Consider the following 19,818-nt stretch of genomic DNA (forward strand, 5'->3'; position numbering starts at 1 on the left):
CCCCCCGGGACCACTCCTATTAATGGCTCCTCCAGTAAACATAACTAAACCAGGGAACTTAACCTAAGAAATAATAGGACCCGTCACGGCCAACGTGCAGCTAACTAATGTGGCCCCTATTTGCTTCAACAGGACTCAGGGCCAACACCCAACAGGTCGCCTCCCCGATGAACTATGCAACTCTACCCTCAAGGCTGAAAACACCACCTACCCCTGGTGCCCCCCTGCAGGAACATTCTACGTGTGTGGGACAGCTGCTTACCTCTGCCTGCCTGCAAACTGGATGGGAGTGTGCACTCCTGCCTATCTAACCCCAGACTTGTCTATTACACCCAACAACCAATCCATTGAGACCACCCTCCCACTTAAAGCAGTGACTAGATATAAGAGGGCTCTGCAAGTAATCCCCCTTCTAATAGCGCTCGGAATTGGGGGTAGCATAGGAGCTGGGATAGGGAGAATAGCTCACTCTGTCTTCTCTTATCAAGTTTGACCCAAGAATTTTCAGAAGACATAGAGAAAGTAGCTGAGACTCTAATTGCCTTACAGGATCAAGATGATTCCTTAGCCACAGTAGTACCACAGAATAGAAAAGGATTAGACTTATTAACAGCAGAGAAAGGTGGACTCTGCCTCTTCTTAGAAGAGTGCTGCTTTTACACCAACCAGTCAGGCATTGTCAGGGATAAGGCAAAGGATCTAATTGAACGAGCAACAAAAAGAAGGCAGGAGCTGTCTGAGTCCTGGAGTATTTGAATGGCGAAGGGTGGTGGGGGTGGGGGTCTGGAAATGGCTTCTCCCATTGGCAGGACCACTGTTAATGCTACTCATAGCTGTAACATTAGGACCATGTCTTCTAAATTAACTCACTTTATCTCATCTTGCCTAGATGCCTTTACACTTCAGATGGTCCTACAAACCAGAAGAATTCCCTACAAACCACTCCGAGAGGAAGAAACGAGATGCTAACACAGCGGTTCTCAACCTGTGGGTCGTGAGCCCGTTGGAGGTTGAACGACCCTTTCACAGAGGTCACCTAAATACATCCTGCATATCAGATATTTACATTATGATTCATAACAGTAGCAAAATTACAGTTATGAAGTAGCAACAAAAATAATTTATTGTTGGGGATCACCACAACATGAGGAACTGTATTAAAGGGTCACAGCATTAGGAAGGTTGGGAACCACTGTACTAATCGCTTGGTCATCGCCCCTTACCAGCAGGAAGCAGCTTAGAGCGGTCATCGTCCCTGTTCATCATAACATCCCATAGGCGTTGTACCACAAGGCTAAGAGAAGCTTGTGGGACAAGGGTGGAGGGTGGTGGGGGGGTGGTGAGAAGGCTAAAAAAGCTAATTCCAATGTAACCCTGATATTTGGGGGGCTAGCAATCTGAATCTGTGCCAGCAAGCCCACTGTACATTCTTGATAACCTATAATTAAGTCACTGCCTCTTTCCCAGAAACTGGTCTAGCATAACCTGTTACCTAAATGCTCACATTTCACAGAGGCCATAAACTATCAACAGTGCTCAGCTTCAGGGAGGGAGGGGAGTTATTAGTGCTGGTGCCAGGCCAGACCATTAGATATGGCCTGGAGACCCCCAACACCAGGGGCCTTTTTTGCAAAGCCCACAAAAAGGACCAGAAGCATAATCCATATTTGAGGGACAAAGACACCAGAAAGATATAAAAGAGAAGCTCCGTGCATGTTACTTTGCTCAGACTTGGGAAGTTATTCTGCTGAGTCCGCCGGCGTAATAAACAGTGTACCTTCTCTCTAAAGCGTTGCTTGGTTTTTCTCTGGTCTTCTGCAACAATTCCCCAAATGCTCTATAACCCAGAAAACACTTTAAAGTGTTTTAAATCATTATTGTTTACGGTTATCATTCACCACCTACACCTGGAGACGTTTTATACGAAATGTTCAATAGACCTATTCCTCTCTCCTTCATCTTAGCCCACTCCCTTTCCCCATTGTTTTCCCTGGGACCTCCCTTCCCAGCTCTGAGGCACAAAAACCATCTTTCGTTTGGAGCTCTTGGGAGAAATTTCTGAGCACTTTCCAAGCTCCTGGAAGTTCCCCTCCTTAGTTGGACCAGCTGGCCATCCCCTGGCTGAGCCTGGCCTGTGGAGGTCCTTGTTGTCCACCGACTGCCTCTGGCCTGTTGTGACTCCTGCAGGCCACGGGGTCCAGGAACACTCGGGCCCCGGGCCTGTGATGCCTTGACTGTTGCCTATCCTTTCTCCTTAGACTGAAAATGGTGTTTGGTGTATGCGGCCAGAAGGAGAGGTAAAGTTTGGGTGCACCCTACTACCACGTCCCGAATGACCAGGCGGGGGAACCCCCACTTGGGCCCAAGAGGAAGGGAAAGCAGGGTTCTCTATAACTTTTCCTTGACTGTTAGAGTGTCTCTGGGACTCAGAGTCGGGGTGGAGGGCCTGGTCCTGGTAGGTGGGCCATGAGTGTGTGTGTGTGTGTGTGTGTGTGTGTGTGTGTGCCCATGCACAAGAAGCCATCATTTTAGCCAGTGGTTCTCAACCTTCCTAATGCCGCGACCCTTTAATACAGTTCCTTATGTTGTGGTGACCCCCAACCATAAAATTATTTTCATTGCTACTTCATAACTGTAATTTTGCTACTGTTATGAATCGTTATGTAAATATCTGATATGCAGGATGTATTTAGGCGACCCCTGTGAAAGGGTCGTCACGACCCACAGGTTGAGAACCGCTGATTTTAGCAATGCCAAAATGCTCTGCTGTCCCAAGGGAGCGGTCACAGAAGAGGGAGGTGACCTGGAACATGATTTCTACCGTGGGTGTGGGATCTGTCAGTCCCGAGGAGGGAGGGCTTGGAGGGTTGCGGGAGAAGAGCTGACCCAGCACCAGATGATCACCTGTGAGGCCCAGGCAAGGTCAGGGCCTGCCTTCTGGCTGGAGAGGCAGGATGGGCTCGCAGGTACAGTGAGGAAGGGAAGAAAGGGAGTGGCCTGGGCTCCGTGTCTGCTCCAGGCGCCAAGCCTGGCTGCTGAAGGAGGCAGAGGCACCTGGCCTGGCCACTCCGACGACTGTGCCCGGGGCTGGCGCCCACATGAGTTTCTCCAGCAGCAGCCGGCTCAGGAGACAGCTCTTTCCAGCAGCAGCTGGGCCAGAAGCAGACCTGAGGGGCCAGGGAATGCGGCTAATTCAATGTTGGGGTGACGCAGAGGCCCAGGGAGGGGGCTGGCTCCTGGGCTGCCGTTAGGGTTCCCAGGGAGAGCTCTGCACCCCATCCCTGAGCCTGGTCGTTAACCTGGCACATCACTTCCCAGCCTTCCTGAGTTCCCCACCTTTTGGGGTGTCAGTGGGGGAGCAGACCTGCTGGTGTTGGCTGAGCAGCTGCCTGTGGTGCAGGGCGGGTGCTGCTGGGCCTGAGAGTCGGCATCAGGCTGAGCGAGGCCTCCCTTTCCCACGGGGCGAGCAGGGGCTGGGGCCTGTGCAGAGACTGGGACCCACGCAAGCAGCCAGTATTGGGCTCCACAGGCGACTGGGGTCAGCTCTCATTTTCTGAGCCTCAGTATAACCGCCTCTCAAGTGGGCCCCAATGCGAGGTGAGAAGGGACAAGGCCGGGCAGGCCTGGCCTGGGGAGGCTGCTGAGGCCCCTTCGCTGCCAGGGTGGTTAAGCGGCCTGGGTGGAACTCAAAGTCAGGCTGCAGCCACCAGGCTGGTTTATTGTACATCAGGGCCCCCAGCTGAGGAGCGGCTGGGGTGTGTCCCCTCTAGCGGGGCACAGCACAGAGCTGGTAGGGGGGTGGGACCACAAGGAAGGCATAGGTCCCATGGTCGCTGGGGCGGGGCTGCCCAGCGGGCACCGAGAAGCTGAAGCGCTGCAGGAGGCAGGTGAAGAAGAGGAAGAGCTCCATGCGGGCCAGGGGCTCCCCGAGGCATGAGCGGCGGCCTGTGGGGGGGTGGGGGGGTAGAGGGGTGAGACATGAGCCCGCGCCTGGGCCCTGTGCCTCCAGGCTCCCTCGGGCGGGACAGCAGGCTGGGCCCCACAGGCACCTGCTGAGAAGGGCATGAAAGCCGCCTGCTTGACGAAGCGGCTCTGGGCGTCCAGGAAGTGCTCGGGGTGGAAGCGCAAGGGCTCCTTCCAGGCGGTCTCGTCCTTCAGCACTGACGACAGGTTGGTGATGAGCGTGGTCCCCTGACAGGAGACACCTCACGTGGGTGGGTCTGGGTGGGGCATGCCGGGACCCCTGCCACCAAACACTCCCGGGAGCACACTGTCTGGACCACGCCCGCCCAGGCCACCTCCCTGACCCTGGGGGTCCCAGTGCCATGCCTCTCATGGGGCCTCCCTGCCACCCGTCCCTGCTCCCAGGGGCTCCTCCAACACTTGAGCTTGTCTCCCACCCAGCGGGGCCCTGCCTCTGCGCTCACCCCCACGCCCCTCGGACAGGACAGTCAGTGCTGGGCAGTGAGCGGGGCTAGGGTCCCGGTCAGTGGCCATGTCAGAGCACACGTGGTGGGTGTGGCTGAGCGGGGGTGGGCGGCCACAGGCCTACCTTGGGGATGAGGAAACCCCGCAGTTGAATGTCGCGGGAGGTCATGTGGGGCACGCCCAGGGGGATGATGTCCCCAAAGCGTTGCACCTCGTGGACTACAGCCATGGTGAAGGGCATTCGGGCCTGGTCCGCCATCTCTGGTCGCCGCGCTTGCCCTATTGTCTCATCGATCTCCTTTTGGACCCGGTCTGGACAGACAAGCATCCCCACAGGGGTCAGGCCCCGGGGGTGGGGGTGGGGGTGGGGGTGGGGTAAGGGCTGGGCTCTGGCCTGAGAGGGGGTGAGTCGAGGGCTGGGCCCATGTGGAGAAGGAAGTCACTCTGACCTCAGAGTCAGGACCCAGCCTCTGCGTATCCAAACTCAGCTCAGGGACCATGGGCTGACCTTTCCTGCCTCCCCCATCCCACCCGACCCCCAAGCCGGGCTCACGCTGCACATCCGGGTGCAGGATCATGAGCAGGAGGGCCCAGGACAGTGTGGTCGAAGTGGTCACCATCCCAGCGAAAAACAGGTCACCCACCACCATGCGCAGGTTCTCATTGTTGAAGCTGCTCCTGGGGTCCTCCTTGGCCTGGCCATGCAGAGGGCGGGCAAAGGGGCAGAGGGAGGGAGCCCTCCAGTGGCTCCCACAGTACACCCAGCAGCCTGGGGGCCCAACCCCTGGGCTTACCTCATGGCACAACCCACAGCCCCTGCCCCCATCCCTGGCAGCTGCCCCTCACCTTCTCCACCTCATCCAGGAAGGCGTCAGTCAGGTCTCAGGGTGGCTGGGCTGGGTCCCGGGTCATCTTGTGCTCGGCGATCAGCTCGTCCAGAAGAGCCATGAAGGCCCTCTGCCCCTTGAAGACCTTGGCAGCCAGCCCCGGGATGCGCAGCAGCACAGGGACCGATTCCAGCACCTGGACGGGCACAGGTGTGGGTCCGGGGCGGGCCTTCCTGTGCCCAGGTGTCCTCTGGACAAGTCAGGGCCCCACCACTCCCCCACCTTGCCCAGGAGTCCCGGCTCGTGCTTCAGTGCGCCCTCCATCATGTCCAGCAGCTTGAGGAGGCGCGGGTCCTCGTACTCGAAGCGGCGCCCATAGATGAGCGAGGAGATCACGTTGCTCACCGCTCTGTTCAGGAGGGCGTTGGGGCTGAAGGGGCGCCCTAGGGGAGGGGTGCAGAGCGGGGTCGCGTCCCTCTTCTGGTCCCCAGCCCCTCCCCGCCTCGCCCTCAGCCACCGCACTGACCGGCCTGGTCCTCGAAGGCGGCGCAGAGACAGGCGGCCTCCTCGGTCACCCACTGCTCCAGGGACTTCTTGCCCAGGCCGAAGTCGCGCAGGGTGGACACGGAGAAACGCCGCTGCTCGCGCCACGCGTGCCCGTAGCGCGCGAGGATCAATCCTGGGAGCGGGGGAGTGGGCGCGGCTAGGCGGGCGCTGGCCCCGCCTCTGCCGCTCACGTGGTTCGCGGGCTCTCCCTCCTCCACCCGGGGCGGGGCCCGGCCCCGCCCACAAGCCCCGCCCCCGTCAGTGCAGGCTCCGCCCCCGTCGGTGCAGGCCCCCGCCCCCGCCCCCGTCCCGCCCACTCGAGTTCTCCTCACCCATTCCCCAACTTTGACACCCGCTTCCGGCTGGAGACGGGGCCCCCTCTGTCCGCCCACACTGCTCGCCGGCTCCCTCCCTCTCGTGGCAGGTCCTGCCCGCCCTCGGCCCGCCCACACCGGTACCGTTTCCCTCCTTCCGCCCCTGGTCCCAGCGCTGCTCGCGGCGGCCTGGCCCGCCCTGTCCCGGTGAGGCCCCGCCCACCTCCCCCACCCTGGGCTCAGACTCCCCCTCCACCTGCCGTCCCTTCCTATTCGCCGAGAGCACAGCGAGTCCACCGCCCTCCTCCGCGTGGGCTGCCGGGTGTCTGCGGCCCCGTGCCCGCTGGGCCTGGGTCGGCCCGGTCCTCCGCTTGCCTTGCGCGCGCGGCCCGAAGCCCAGATGCTCGTGGATGGGCGAGGGTGGGCGGTCGGCGGTGTCCTCGCTGCGGTGCACCAGCGCCTCGCGCACGGCCGCCAGCCCGCTGACCACGACCACGGGCGTCCAGGCCAGCTGCAGGCTGAACACGTCGCCAAAGCGGCTCCGCAGCTGCGGGCGGAGGGTGTTGGGTAAGCTGGCGGCGTCTCAGGGCCCGGACCTTGCAGGACCCCTGGGCAGTCAGCAGGGAGTGATGCAAGGACTTTATCTGGTCGGGGCCCTGGGGTCACTTCTCTATGATCAAGGACCTCGCATCTCTGAGTTTGCAAATGTCACCAAAATTGTCAGTAGGCCACGTGAGCATGCTCTCTCTCAGGGGCAGCAGCTAAGGCCTAGAGGTGAGCGTGACGCCCAAGGGCCCACAGAGCAGAAGACTTGAGCCCATTCTCTGCTCCCTCAACCTGACTTCCTGATTGAAATGGGGCTCCTGGCCAGACTCCTCTCCCCCTTCTCCAGACCTTTCCCCCTGAGCTAAACAGAAGGGGCTCGTGCCCGACCAGCGTGGCTCAGTGGTTGAGCGTGGACCTATGATCCAGGAGGTCACAGTTAGATTACTGGTCAGGGCACCTGCCTGGGTTGTGGGCTCCACCCCCATGCAGAAGGCGGCCAATCAATGATTCTCTTTCATCATTTGTTTCCATCCCGCTCTCCCTCTCCCTTCCTCTCTGAAATCAATAAAAATATATTTAAGCAGACGGGACTCAGGCTCACCTCCTTTGAACACTGTCTAAGCAGAACCCAAACCCACTGCCACGTCCCACCCCCTCTGCAACCTTTGCCCTCTGTGACCTTTGGAAAATCCCAACTGTCCCTGGGCCCTGCAGGCATGACCTCCTCAGGGAGCCTCTCTAACCCGCCCCTCTTCTCAGCTCAGCTCCTTGTCCAGCCTGTGGCTCATGCCCACCCTGCCTGCTGCAAGGAGGGTCCCCCATGGCCTCTGCTGCCCACCCTAACCCTGCCTGCTGCGAGGAGGGTGCCCCATGGCCTCTGCTGCCCACCCTACCCCTGCCTGCTGCGAGGAGGGTCCCCCGTGGCTGCCCACCCCCACCTTCCTCACCTGGTTAACAGAGTGCAGCATGTCCTGGAAGTCCACGTGCAGCAGGTTGCCCAGCCCTGGCAGCGGCCTGGGGCCTGGCGGGTAGTGGGCAGCCCAGCGCACACGCCGGTGCATCAGGTCCACCAGGAGCAGGAAGACGGCGGTGGCCACAGCCAGGGGCCACAGCGCCTCCCCGGTCAGCAGCCCCATGGCTGTCTCAGTGTCCTTAGGGCTCCTCTGGGCACACTGGCACCCTCACCACACAGGCACCTAGGACAGGCCCGGCACAGCGCCCTCACCACGCCCTGTGGACTGGGCCAGCCTGGGCTTTCCTTATAAAAGGAGCCGAGGCTGGCCTGTGCCCCTGCCCTGAGCCAGCCTGTCTGGGAGTCACCACTGTCAGAGGGCACAGGGAGAGGTTGGGCAAGGTCAGGTGCAGGGGTGGTCAGAGAACCCTGCCTCTCCTGTCCTCTCTAGGTGCTTCCCCGGGGTGGGGGTCGGGGCGAAGAAGTTCACCCCCAATTCACTCCGCAGCTCTGTCTGGGCTCCGAGGAACAACCAGGGGTTTCCAGGCTTGATCCTGCGTCCTGTCTCTCAGGCTCACACCTGACTTGGTCGCAGTCTCGTCCCCGAACATGACCCTGCTCCCGCCATCGCCTGCCTCCTCCTGAGCGGCCTCCCCTCCCAGGTTTGTTGCTGACCTTTGCCCAGCGCTAGAGGGAGGTCACGGGACCGCGGGGGCCATGAAGCTCTCGGTGCCCCTTCCCTTCACACTGGAACACTCAACACACAGTCACGCACAAAACCCGTTCGCAGACACTGCCCGCGTGCTCAGTCTGACACAGTCACATGCACACACATTTGCACTCCCAAACACCACACACACGGCTTACACACACGTCCCCTCGTTCTCCCGGGGCCTGAGGCTGCCTGGACACGGCCCCCACCTTCAGGCTGCTCACAGGCCGCTGAGGCTCCCACCTGGCTGGCTGCTGGCCCTGCTTCCTGGGTTCCGCTGGGTCCTGGCTGTGGTGAGCTTGAACCTGGGGTGGGGAGGGGAGACAAAGAGCTCCCTGGTCACCCCGATAAGCCCATTGGTTGCCCGAGGACCCCTTCCTGTTTGTTACAAATTGGTCCTTGGGCCTCCTAGCTCTGCTGGCCGCTCAGTAACACATCTCCTTCCCTCCTGGCTCCAGTCTGAAGGGTGGGGGTGGGGGCAGGGGACACTTCCCTTGTCGACTGAGCTGCGGTGGGCTTGGCCTAGGATGTGACTGTCCCCAGAGGAGGGGGCCTGCTTTCTCCTCATTATCGTTTGTCCTTGACCATCAGCAGCTCAGACTCTTGCTGGGAGACAAGGGGTGGAAACCAAGGGGGTGATGCAGTTCCTGGCCAGGCTGCTCCCTGTGCGGGGCCCTCCCTCTCCCTGGGCCTGGTCCCCTCAGGCTCTGTGGCCCCTCACGGAGCCATGCAAACCTCTGTACCATCTCCTGCCAGCGCGTGCCATCTCCAGGGGGGGCGGTGGCTACCTGGCCCTCCCTCTTGCTCAGCCTCTGCCCCTTCTAAGCAGAGGGTGCCTGCTGGCCTCAGCACCCTCCTTCTTCAACAGCGAGAGAGGCGGGATTCAGTTTTCAAATCAGTGAACCTGGTGGGAACTTTGAGGTCAAACCCACTCAAATTCGAAGACCCAGGAGGCCAGAGGCCGGGAAGGGGCATTGCCTGATACGGGTTGGCCCTCACCCTTCCCAGGGGTGTGCGAGGCAAGCTCTCACTCTGGAAATGGCTGGAGTGCCCGGGTCTCAAAGGGGCTCTCCCCAGCTGAAGCAGGGCTGGAGGAAGCCTCCCTCTTCTCCCCTCACCCCTTCTCTCCCCCACTCCCCAACAGTAAGAGCACCAGTTCTTTGCAGGGTGCCTCTGGCTCAGAGCGCTGTGGCCTCTTGGTATTGGCTTTCAATGTTTGCCAATCCTGCCTGGCGCCTGGCCTGGAGTGTGGACACTGTTCTGCCCCTTCCCCACCCCCCACCCCGCTCTCCTGCCAGGCCCCAGCCGGCCACCAAGTCTGTAGCTTGCTGGTGCCCAGCTGGGCCATCTTGCATCTCACCTTGGCTAGGACTTGGATTGTTTCATCCTCGCTGGGTGCCCCAAGTGCTGGGCGGGGCCCCCGCAGCCCAGTGGGAAGGCTAGGGGCGCCTGCTCCCAGGTGCTGGTCCATAGGAAGAGGTGGTGTTGCCAGGCCAGCAGTGCAGAGACTGTAGTGCAGAGATGAGTGATGTGTTTAAATGCGGATGGGAAGGAGCCATTAGAGAAGGAAAGGCTGAATATGTGAGAGAAGAAACCCCAAACGCCCAGGTTGTGAGAAGACCAGATAGACTGCAGCTCAGAGGGGTCGGTCTCAGCGGGGAGGGCAGCCCCTCCCTCGAGGAGGAATTGGCCTGTGAGAAGCAGAGAATGAATGGGAGGGTTTGGTGGTGAAGGGAACTGGCATCTGGTGAAGGTTGAAATCTTTAGAAGATTCTGAAACAGCCCCTGTGGAGAATGGGAGCTGCCTCGGGAAGCGGAGGCTCACTGGCCTCATCCAGGGTCCAGCTCACGTTGGAGACCTTGACTTTGCTATGATGTCAATTTGTAGGGAATGCTGACACTGATGGGGGGTTCCAGACAGAATAGTTTGAGAAGCTAGGGAATAGACTTCAGTGCTCCCCAAATTATTTTGAGAAGTCTAAAAAGGCTAACTCCAATGTAACCCTGATATTTGGGGGGCTAGCAATCTGAATCTGTGCCAGCAAGCCCACTGTACATTCTTAATAACCTATAATTAAGCACGGCCTCTTTCCCAGAAACTGGTCTAGCAGAACCTGTTACCTAAATGCTCACATTTCACAGAGGCCATAAACTATCAACAGTGCACAGCCCCGGAGGGGGGGTTCTTAATGCTGGTGCCAGGCCAACCATTAGATATGGCCTGGAGACCCCCATCACCTGGGGCCCTTTTTGCAAAGCCCACAAAAAGGACCAGAAGCATAATCCATATTTGAGGGACAAAGACACCAGAAAGATATAAAAGAAGCTCCCTGCATGTTACTTTGCTCAGACTTGGGAAGTTATTCTGCTGAGTCCGCTGGTGTAATAAACAGTGTACCTTCTCTCTAAAGCGTTGCTTGGTTTTTCTCTGGTCTTCTGCAACATCTGGTTCCCTGGACTGAGAAGCCCAACCACTCTGGCCTTTTTGGCCTCCAGTGAGTGGACTGGGTTTGGGGTCCCGGGGAACGGGATAGGCCTCTGGGAGGCGCACCCTGCTGATTTTAGCAGAATTGAACCGGGGGACTCCGGGTGCTCCCGACCTCAGCCTAGGACCCAGCCAGCATCTGGAGAAAGTGGACGGACACCTCTGGACCTGTCCACAGAAACAGTAAGGTAGGGGCCTCATGTAGTTAGGCCCACTCCAAGAGAGTGGAAGGGGAGCTTGATCACCTCCTGGGAAGTCATATGACTTTGTCAGGTAAATTAGTCAGGAATTGGATGGACTGTTTAAACTCTGAGTGAATGTCTGGTGAAAGTGTGTGAGTGTGGAAGGAAAGGGCCTGCCCTCGCCTATCCTTTGTGTGGCTCCACGACCTCAGTTACAGAGTCCGAGTGGGCCCCAACCTGTGGTTCCATGATTTTTCATAAGGCATAACTGTGACTCACCCCCATGTGGAGGTGACCAGGCCCAGGGTTTATACGGGTGCACCTTAGCTAAGACAAATCTAAGCTCCCAAGGGACGTGGCCAGGCGGGGATCTGAGTGGATCTGTGAAAACAAGTCACCCCCTTCCCTTGTCTGTATCTCACCACCGATCATCATGGGGTCGGGACAAAGTAAACCTATTCACTGTCCTCAATTGCATGTTGAACAATTTTAAAAAAGGGTTTCAATGGGGATTATGGTATTAAAATGGATCCCAAAACACTGAGGAAATTCTGTGAATTAGAATGGCTAGCTGTCGGGTACAGCCTGACAGGTTGAACCGGGCTGAGGTAGGGAGGTGGGAATTGAGAAAAGAAAGAAAGACAGGAAAGCGGGATCGGGAGGACTACAGCTCAACCGAGGAACTGCAGCGAGTTTATTAACCACACAATGCTATTTATACACAAGACACTGAACAGGAGGTCTGCCAAGAGGAATGTATTCTTTGTTCCTCTTAATCTCTGAGGGAGGACAGAGCAGAAGCACAAGTTCTCGGTACAGCACATCTCAGTAAATAGTTACAGACTTCTTGGTAAGCCATGAAAGGCTGTTCTCATTCTACAAAGGTTGCTCTCATTCTACTGATAATTGCCATCCAAACAAGTCTGGGAAAACTGTGTGGGTAAGGGTCCCAGCCTTGCTAGCCCCTTCAGGCGCAAGGACCTTGTCAGCTTACACCTGACTTCCAACAGCTAGCCTTCAGGGTCGGCTGGCCCTCGGAAGGCTCTTTAGATGAAGGACTGGTCAGGGTGGTCTGGAATGTAGTCATGGAGGACCCCGGACACCCAGATCAGTTTCCCTACATAGATAGCTGGTTAGAAATTGCTCTAACCTTGCCACCTTGGGTCCAGTTCTGAGTGTGTAAGAAGGGACAGAATAAGGTTTTAGTAGCAGGAGAAAAGAAGCAGGTAGGAGAAAAGAAACAGGTCCCTCAGAAGGGAGCCCAACCCCCTGTTCTGCCAGGACCTCCTGAGGAAGCCCCACCACTTTGACCACCTCCATATGTGCCACAGGTGGCACCAAGTGCTCCGCCCGCCGGTCTGGAAGGTCCGGAAAGTCTAGAAACATCGCTCCCGTCCGTCTCTCCTCAACCAGGCTTTCCAGAGCCTGTTGGGTGGCGCTTGCAATTAGCTGACCAAGGACCCAAACCACAAACGGCAGGTCAGATGCCTCTCAGGGAGGTTCGGGGTGCCAAAGTACTTGGCAAAGATGGGACCTTGCAGGAGGGAGGGCCAGTCTTTTTTTTTTTTTTTTTTTGTATGCAGCCAGAACCATGCTAGAAAGGAAGACATATTTCAACTTTCAGGACCCAAATTTCTCGGGCCCAGAACTGCCAGGTTCTGATGTCAGAACTCTCAGAGACAGTGTGCTGGGCTCTGGTCTTGACAGCTTCCAGAAGACCCTCCCCTAGTTCTCCAGTTTGACTTAGGGGCCCCCGCCCTCTGTCTCCTGGGGAAAAGCAGAGGATGAAGGGGCTGGCTGGCTGCTGGGGACCTACCTCCAGTGACCACGGCTGAAAGGTACAGGAGGTAGTTGCTCAGCCAGGGGAAGACTGGACGGGTCCCGGGCCGCCTCCTGCTCCCCTGCCATCCTTTCTGTCCTCCACACGCTTCACTGTCTCTTTAGGGCAGGGGTGGGGAACCTTTATTTATTTATTTCTGCCCAGGGCCATTTGGATAATTATAACAGCATTCGAGGGCCATACAAAATTATCAACTTAAACATTAGTCTGTTCTATGTGGTCAAACGTTTCGTGAACTCAACCCAATTGGGTCTTGGCAGGGCCAGACCCAATGGTTTTGCAGGCCTTACACAGCCCGCAGGCCACAGGTTCCCCACCCCTGCTCTAGGTCATTCGGCTGTTAAGTCTCTTGGTTCACCCGCATACACTGTCTACCACGATGCCTTAATCTTCAGGCCTTTCACACGCAGTTCCCACCTGGAAGACTCAGGTCCCTTTTCCAGACCCACTGCTATTTGTCATCTGAGTCTCAACAGCGACATTACTCTCAGGAGCCTTTCCTGATCCCCCGAGGCAGGTCAGCTGTCCCCTGGATGCACTTAACATATCGGATGTAATCGCCTACTTGCTCACCCAGTCCCCCCTAGACTGGAAACTCCTGGGTCGGGTCTGGGTCTTTTTTTTTTTTTTAATTAAATCTTTATTGTTCAGATTATTTCATTGGTTCCTCTTTTTCCTCCCCATAACTCCCCTCCACCCAGTTCCCACCCCACCCTCCGACCTCACTCCCCACCCGCTGTCCTCATCCATAGGTGCACAATTATTGTCCAGTCTCTTCCCGCACCCCCCACACCCCTTTCCCCCCCAAGAATAGTCAGTCCATTCCCTTTCTATGTCCCTGATTCTATTATAATCACCAGTTCATTCTGTTCATCAGATTATTTATTCACTTGACTTTTAGATTCACTTGTTGATAGATGTGTATTTGTTGTTCATAATTTGTATCTTTACCTTTTTCTTCTTCTTCCTCTTCTTAAGGATAGCTTTCAGCATTTCATATACTACTGGTTTGGTGGTGATGAACTCCTCTAGCTTTTTCTTATCTGTGAAGCTCTTTATCTGACCTTCAATTCTGAATGATAGCTTTGCTGGATAAAGTAATCTTGATTGTAGGTTCTTGGTATTCATCACTTTGAATATTTCTTGCCACTCCCTTCTGGCCTGCAAAGTTTCTGTTGAGAAATCAGCTGACAGTCGTATGGGTACTCCCTTGTAGATAACTGAGTTTCTTTCTCTTGCTGCTTTTAAGATTCTCTCTTTGTCTTTTGCTCTTGGCATTTTAATGATGATGTGTCTTGGTGTGGTCCTCTTTGGATTCCTTTTGTTTGGGGTTCTCTGCGCTTGCTGGACTTATAAGTCTATTTCTTTCACCAGGTAGGGGAAGTTTTCTGTCATTATTTCTTCAAATAGGTTTTCAATATCTTGCTCTCTCTCTTCTTCTGCCACCCCTATAATTCAGATGTTGGTACTCTCAAAGCTGTCCCAGAGGCCCCTTACACTATCTTCGTATTTTTGGATTCTTTTTTCATTTTGCTTTTCTGGTTGGGTGATTTTTGCTTCTTCGTATTTCAAATCTTTGACTTGATTCTTGTGATCCTCTGGTCTGCTGTTGGGAGTCTGTATAATATTCTTTATTTCAGTCAGTGTATGCTTAATTTCTAGTTGGTCCTTTATCACAACATCGAGGGTCTCACTAGATTTCTTGAGGGTCTCATTAAGTTTAACGGCGATTTCTAGAAAATTCTTGAAAAACCTTAAAAGTGTGGTTTTGAACTCTATATCCAGTTGTTTGCTTTCCTCCATTTCTGTCATTTGTGATCTGTTTCTTTGTCTCGGCATTTTTTATGCTTCGCTGTGTTGATAGAGTGGCTTTCTGTGCTAGGTGTCCTATAGGGCCCAGTGGCTCAGCCTCCCCAATTACCTGAGGTAGACACTCTTGGTGCATCCCCTTGTGGGCTTTGTGCACAGTCTTGTTGTAGGTAAGCCTTGATTATTGTAGGTAACACTGGGAGAATTTGACCAATTGGCTGTGAGAATCAGCTGTGTCTGTAGTGGGAGAACTTCTGTGCTGGAGACACCCTTCTGGGGCAAGACTTGCTTCAGTGGGGCTTTGGTGCTCACTGAGTCTGCCCCCTGAGTGTGTCCCTTATGGATCTGAGGAGTTGTAATTGGATGGTCCCACTCTGATCACTGGGTACACTGGCTCTTGGATCTAAGGAGGTGCTAATCTAGCCTCTGCCTGAGGCTACCCAGCAGAAGCCAGCTATAAAGCAATGCAAGTTGCCCTGGGGCCTTGGGGCAGCTGCAGTTTGTTAAGTAATTTTCAGATTACAAAGGGCCAGGCCTTTCATATGCAAAAGCCTCCATGCACAGCTTGGGTGGGGCGGGGTTCCAGGGGATCAACAGGGCGGGTGGAGCGAGCAGTATGGCTGCTCTCAGTCCTGCCTTCAGAGGTCCTGACAATCGCTGCGAGTGCCTCCGAGAGAAAGCTGCCCTCGAGTTCCGACCAATGCCAGATAGTCCCGTTTCTCCCGTATGAGTCTGGGTCCCCAGAGAGTCACCCAGAACTGGAGCTCAGAGCCTGAGACTCCCTCCCGATTGAAAAAGACAACCATGTCCTCAGACGCCAGCCCTCTCCGCATGCACCTCCGCACCTTTGTATTTCACTTCCGCACGGCACCTCCTCTGAGTCTCGGTATGCTTTTCTCTTTCCTTCTAGTTATAGAATTTCCACTCAGCCAGCCTTCCTGTGGTTCTGGATGATGTCCGTTCCGTGTTTTAGTTGTATTTTTGAAGTGGTTGTGCGAGGCTGCAATCTCCAGTGTTTACCTATGCCGCCATCTTGGTTTCTCCTATCAGCCCTTTACCACAAGTGACATCCTGAATTGGCAACATCACACCCCAGCTTATTCTGAAAAACCTCAGGCCATGGCAGACCTCCTAGAAATGATCTTCCAGACCCAGAAGCTCTCCTGGGTGGACTGCAAACAGCTCCTTTTCACGTTCGTTAACACTGAGGAGCACATGAGAATAGTAACAGAGGCTCAGAAGTGGCTCCAGACCCAGGCCCCGGCAGGGATATTAGATACAGACAGATGGGCCAGGGAGGCCTTCCCAGATGAGGAAGTTGATTGGAACCCAAACTCAGAAGACAGAAGGGCCCGGCTAGAAAGATATCAGCTGGCCTTCCTCCAGGGGGTCAGGGCCAGAGCCAAGAAGCCCACCATTATGGCTAAAATCTCTGAGGTCTTCCAGAAGCCTGATGAAAGTCCAGCGGCTTTCTATGAGAGACTATGTGAGGCATACCGGATCTACACCCCCTTTAAACCTGAGGCTCTGGAGAATCAAACTATGGTAAATGCCGCTTTTGTAGGCCAAGCCCAGCCTGACATAAGGAGAAAGCTACAGAAGCCAGAAGGATTTGCAGGAAAAAACGCTGCTGAGCTGCTAGAGATAGCAAACAAGGTTTTCATCAACCGAGATAGTGCAGCAAGGAAGGAGGAAGAAAGGACAATACAAAGAAGGGCCAATATAATAGCAGCGGCTTTTAGAGGCTCAGGCTCCCAGACAGATCAGAAATGGAAGCAAGAATACAGACCATGGGGAAAAGGAAGAGCGAGCCTGAGACGAGACCAGTGTGCGTATTGTAAGGAAACACGACACTGGAAGAATGAATGTCCCAAATGGCCAGGTAAGAAAACTGGGCCCCCTTTTCCACCCAGTCGCTATCAACCAGAGCCACCTGAAGCAGATCTCATTGGGCTAGCAATGGCTGATTCCAACTAGTACGGACCGGGCTCTTTTAAGCTGGGCCCCCACGAGCCCATGGTCAAATGAAAATTGGGGGCCAGACTGGAACTTTATGGTTGATATGGGAGCTGAGCACTCAGGAGTCACTCAGAAAGTAGCACCCCTCTCAGGAAAGGAGGTCACCGTTATTGGAGCTACTGGGAACCAGACCTGTAGACCATTCTGCTGGCCTCGCTGATGCCAACTTGGCGGCCATCAATAATTCATGAATTCCTGTACTTGCCAGACTGTCCAGTGCCTCTAATGGGTAGAGACCTTTTAGCCAAAATGGGGGCAGAAATCACCTTTTCTCAAGATGGCTCAGCACAGCCATCTTGAGAAATGATCCTGTCCTTAGCAGTGCCAAGGGAGGAAGAATGTTATACCCCCCAAAGGCCTCACCATTAGAATCTGAATTTCAGGAAGAATTCCCACTGGTCTGGGCAGAAGGGAATCCTCCAGGCCTGGCTAAGGATCATGCCCCGATACTAATCGACTTAAAGCCTGGGGCACAGCCTGTTAAAATCTGCCATTATCCTGGGGCACAGCCTGTTAAAGTCTGCCAATATCCAATTCCAAGGGAAGCACACGTAGGATCCAGGTCCACTTAGACCAGCTGCTCCAGTGAGGGCTTCTTAGACCATGCAGGTCTCCATGGAGCACGCCTCTCTTGTCTGTAAAAAAGCCTGGGACTAATGACTACCGGCCGGTGCAGGACCTGTGGGCTGTTAATGAAGCTGTTATAACCCTGCAGTCAGTGCTGCCACATCCCTACACTCTTCTGGAACTCATTCCATCGGAGGTGGAATGGTTGACATGCCTAGATCTGAAAGATGCCTTTGTCTGCCTTAGATTAGCTCCTTCCAGCCAGCCCCTCTTCGCCTTTGGATGGCAAAACCCACTACAGGGGCCAAGGAGCAGTTCACCTGGACCAGACTGCCACAAGGGTGCAAGAACTCTCCTACTCTATTTAGTGGAGCACTAGCCTCTGATCTAAGTTCCCAGGACAGGACTTGGGGTGTGTTCTACTCCAATATGTAGACGACCTCCTACTGGCCAGCTCCACACGAGCTCAGTGCTGGGAAGGAACACGAGCCCTCCTGAGACTGTTAACTGAAACAGGTTATCGGGTGTCTAAGAAAAAGGCACAGATTTGTCAGGAAGAAGTCAAGTATCTAGGCTTCTGAATCACCCAAGGGAAATGAAGGCTAGGGACTGAAAGAAAGCAGGCAGTATGTGCCATTCCAGTCCCTTGCACCTGACAGCAGATTTGGGAATTCCTGAGAGCGGCAGGGTTCTGTTGAATTTGGATCCCAGGGTTTTCAGACCTGGCTAAACCTCTCTATGACTCTTTAAAAGGGGAAGAGAAGGCACCCATCAACTGGGGTCCCAAGCAGAAGAAAACCTTCATCACCATAAAGGCAAAGCTCACTGAGGCCCCAGCACTAGGGCTACCAGATGTGATGCAGGACTTTAATCTCTTCGTTCACGAGAACACTGGGGTAGCCCTAGGACAGTGATGGCGAACCTATGACAGGTGTGTCATAGGTGACACGCGAACTCATTTTTTGGGTTGGTTTTTCTTTGTTAAATGGCATTTAAATATATAAAATAAATATTAAAAATATAAGTCTTTGTTTTACTATGGTTGCAAATATCAAAAAATTTCTATATGTGACACAGCACCAGAGTTAAGTTAGGGTTTTTCAAAATGCTGACATGCCGAGCTCAAGAGGTTCGTCATCACTGCCCTAGGAGTTCTAACCCAGGAGTTTGGACCGTGGCAAAGACCAGTAGCCTATCTCTCCAAGCAGATTGGCCCAGTTGCCTCCGGGTGGCTCCTGTGTCTCAGGGCCCTTGCAGCCATGGCATTGTTAGTCAAGGAAGCAGATAAGCTTACCTTAGGACAAAGTTTAAATGTAAAAGTACCTCATACTGTTGTCACCCTGATGGAAGCAAGGGGGCAGCACTGGCTGACTCATGCTCGGATGACTCAGTATCAAGGGCTATTATGTGAGAATCCACGGGGACAATTAGAAGCAGTGAGCGCTCTTAACCCTGCCACCTTTCTACCCATCGCTGAGGGAACCCCTGATCATGATTGTCTGGAAGCCCCAGAGGAGGTTTACTCCAGCCGGCGGGACCTAACAGACAAACCCCTGCAAAACCCGTAATTAGTATTGTTCACGGACGGCAGTAGGTTCTTGACTGAAGGGAAAAGATGAGCCGGATATGCAATAGTATCAAACTTTGAGACAGTGGAGGCACAGGTCCTGCCTGAAGGATGGTCAGCGCAGAGGGCAGAACCCTGGGCCTTAGTAAGAGCCCTAGAACTCAGTAAGAATAAGCGTGTCAACATCTACACTGCCTCGCGCTATGCCTTTCCTACCCTGCATGTCCATGGGGCCATATATAAGGAAAGGGGGCACCTGACGGCCGGAGGAAAAAGAATCAAAATTCAGAATGAGATCTTAAAGTTACTGGAAGCAGTCTGGGAGCCCAAGGAAATAGCCGTCATCCACGGCACAGGTCATCAGAAAGAGAAAGACTCAGTGTCAGAAGGAAATGGACGTGCTAATGCCACAGCCAAGTGGCACCATCACGGATCATGCTGGCCCCCGAATTACCTGAACCTCCAAAATACACTCCTCAGGGAGAGGAATGGCCCAGAAGAAGGGGGCAAGAGAACGAAGGAAGGCTGGTGGATACTCCCACATCATAGGGTCTATGTCCCAGAACAGATCGCCCATAAGGTCGTCCTCCAGCAGCATGAACTCACTCATTTAGGGAAGGCTGCCCTAGAAGCTTTGTCAGGCAGGTACTACCTGATTGCCCGTCTTCCCTCCTTGTGTGCCTCAGTCTCTCGGCGTTGCCTCCTCTGTGCTCAGAACAACGCCAAACAGGGTCCTGTGGGACCGATAGGAGTTCAGCGCTGTGGGCAAGCTCCCTTTGAGGACTTAGAGGTAGCCTTTACAGAAGAGGGGCCTAGCAGACGAAATAAATACCCACTAGTCTTAGTTTGCACTTTTTCAGGATGGGTTGAGGCATATCCCACTCGCACAGAAAAGGCGAGAGAGGTCACTAAGGCATTGCTGAAGGATATAATTTCACGGTATGGAATGCCTCTGACCATAGGGTTCGATAATGGCCCAGCCTTTGTAGCAGAAATAGTACAACAGGTAGCTAAGGCTTTAGGA

General features: G+C 54.8%; 1 pseudogene across 1 annotated transcript; it reads right to left on the reverse strand.

Moving 5' to 3' along the window:
* Positions 1–3,691: 3,691 nt before the first annotated feature.
* On the reverse strand, positions 3,692–7,869 carry LOC308514422 (cytochrome P450 2D14-like; annotated as a pseudogene). The gene is made up of 9 exons (XR_013997339.1): positions 7,609–7,869; positions 6,491–6,662; positions 5,782–5,934; positions 5,538–5,698; positions 5,275–5,451; positions 4,982–5,123; positions 4,553–4,740; positions 4,050–4,191; positions 3,692–3,945 (listed from the first exon to the last, which is right to left on the reverse strand). The product of XR_013997339.1 is annotated as a cytochrome P450 2D14-like (transcript).
* Positions 7,870–19,818: the final 11,949 nt, after the last annotated feature.

The sequence above is a fragment of the Myotis nattereri genome (assembly GCF_964212035.1).
Source record: "Myotis nattereri genome assembly, chromosome: 2".
Taxonomy (NCBI): domain Eukaryota; kingdom Metazoa; phylum Chordata; class Mammalia; order Chiroptera; family Vespertilionidae; genus Myotis; species Myotis nattereri.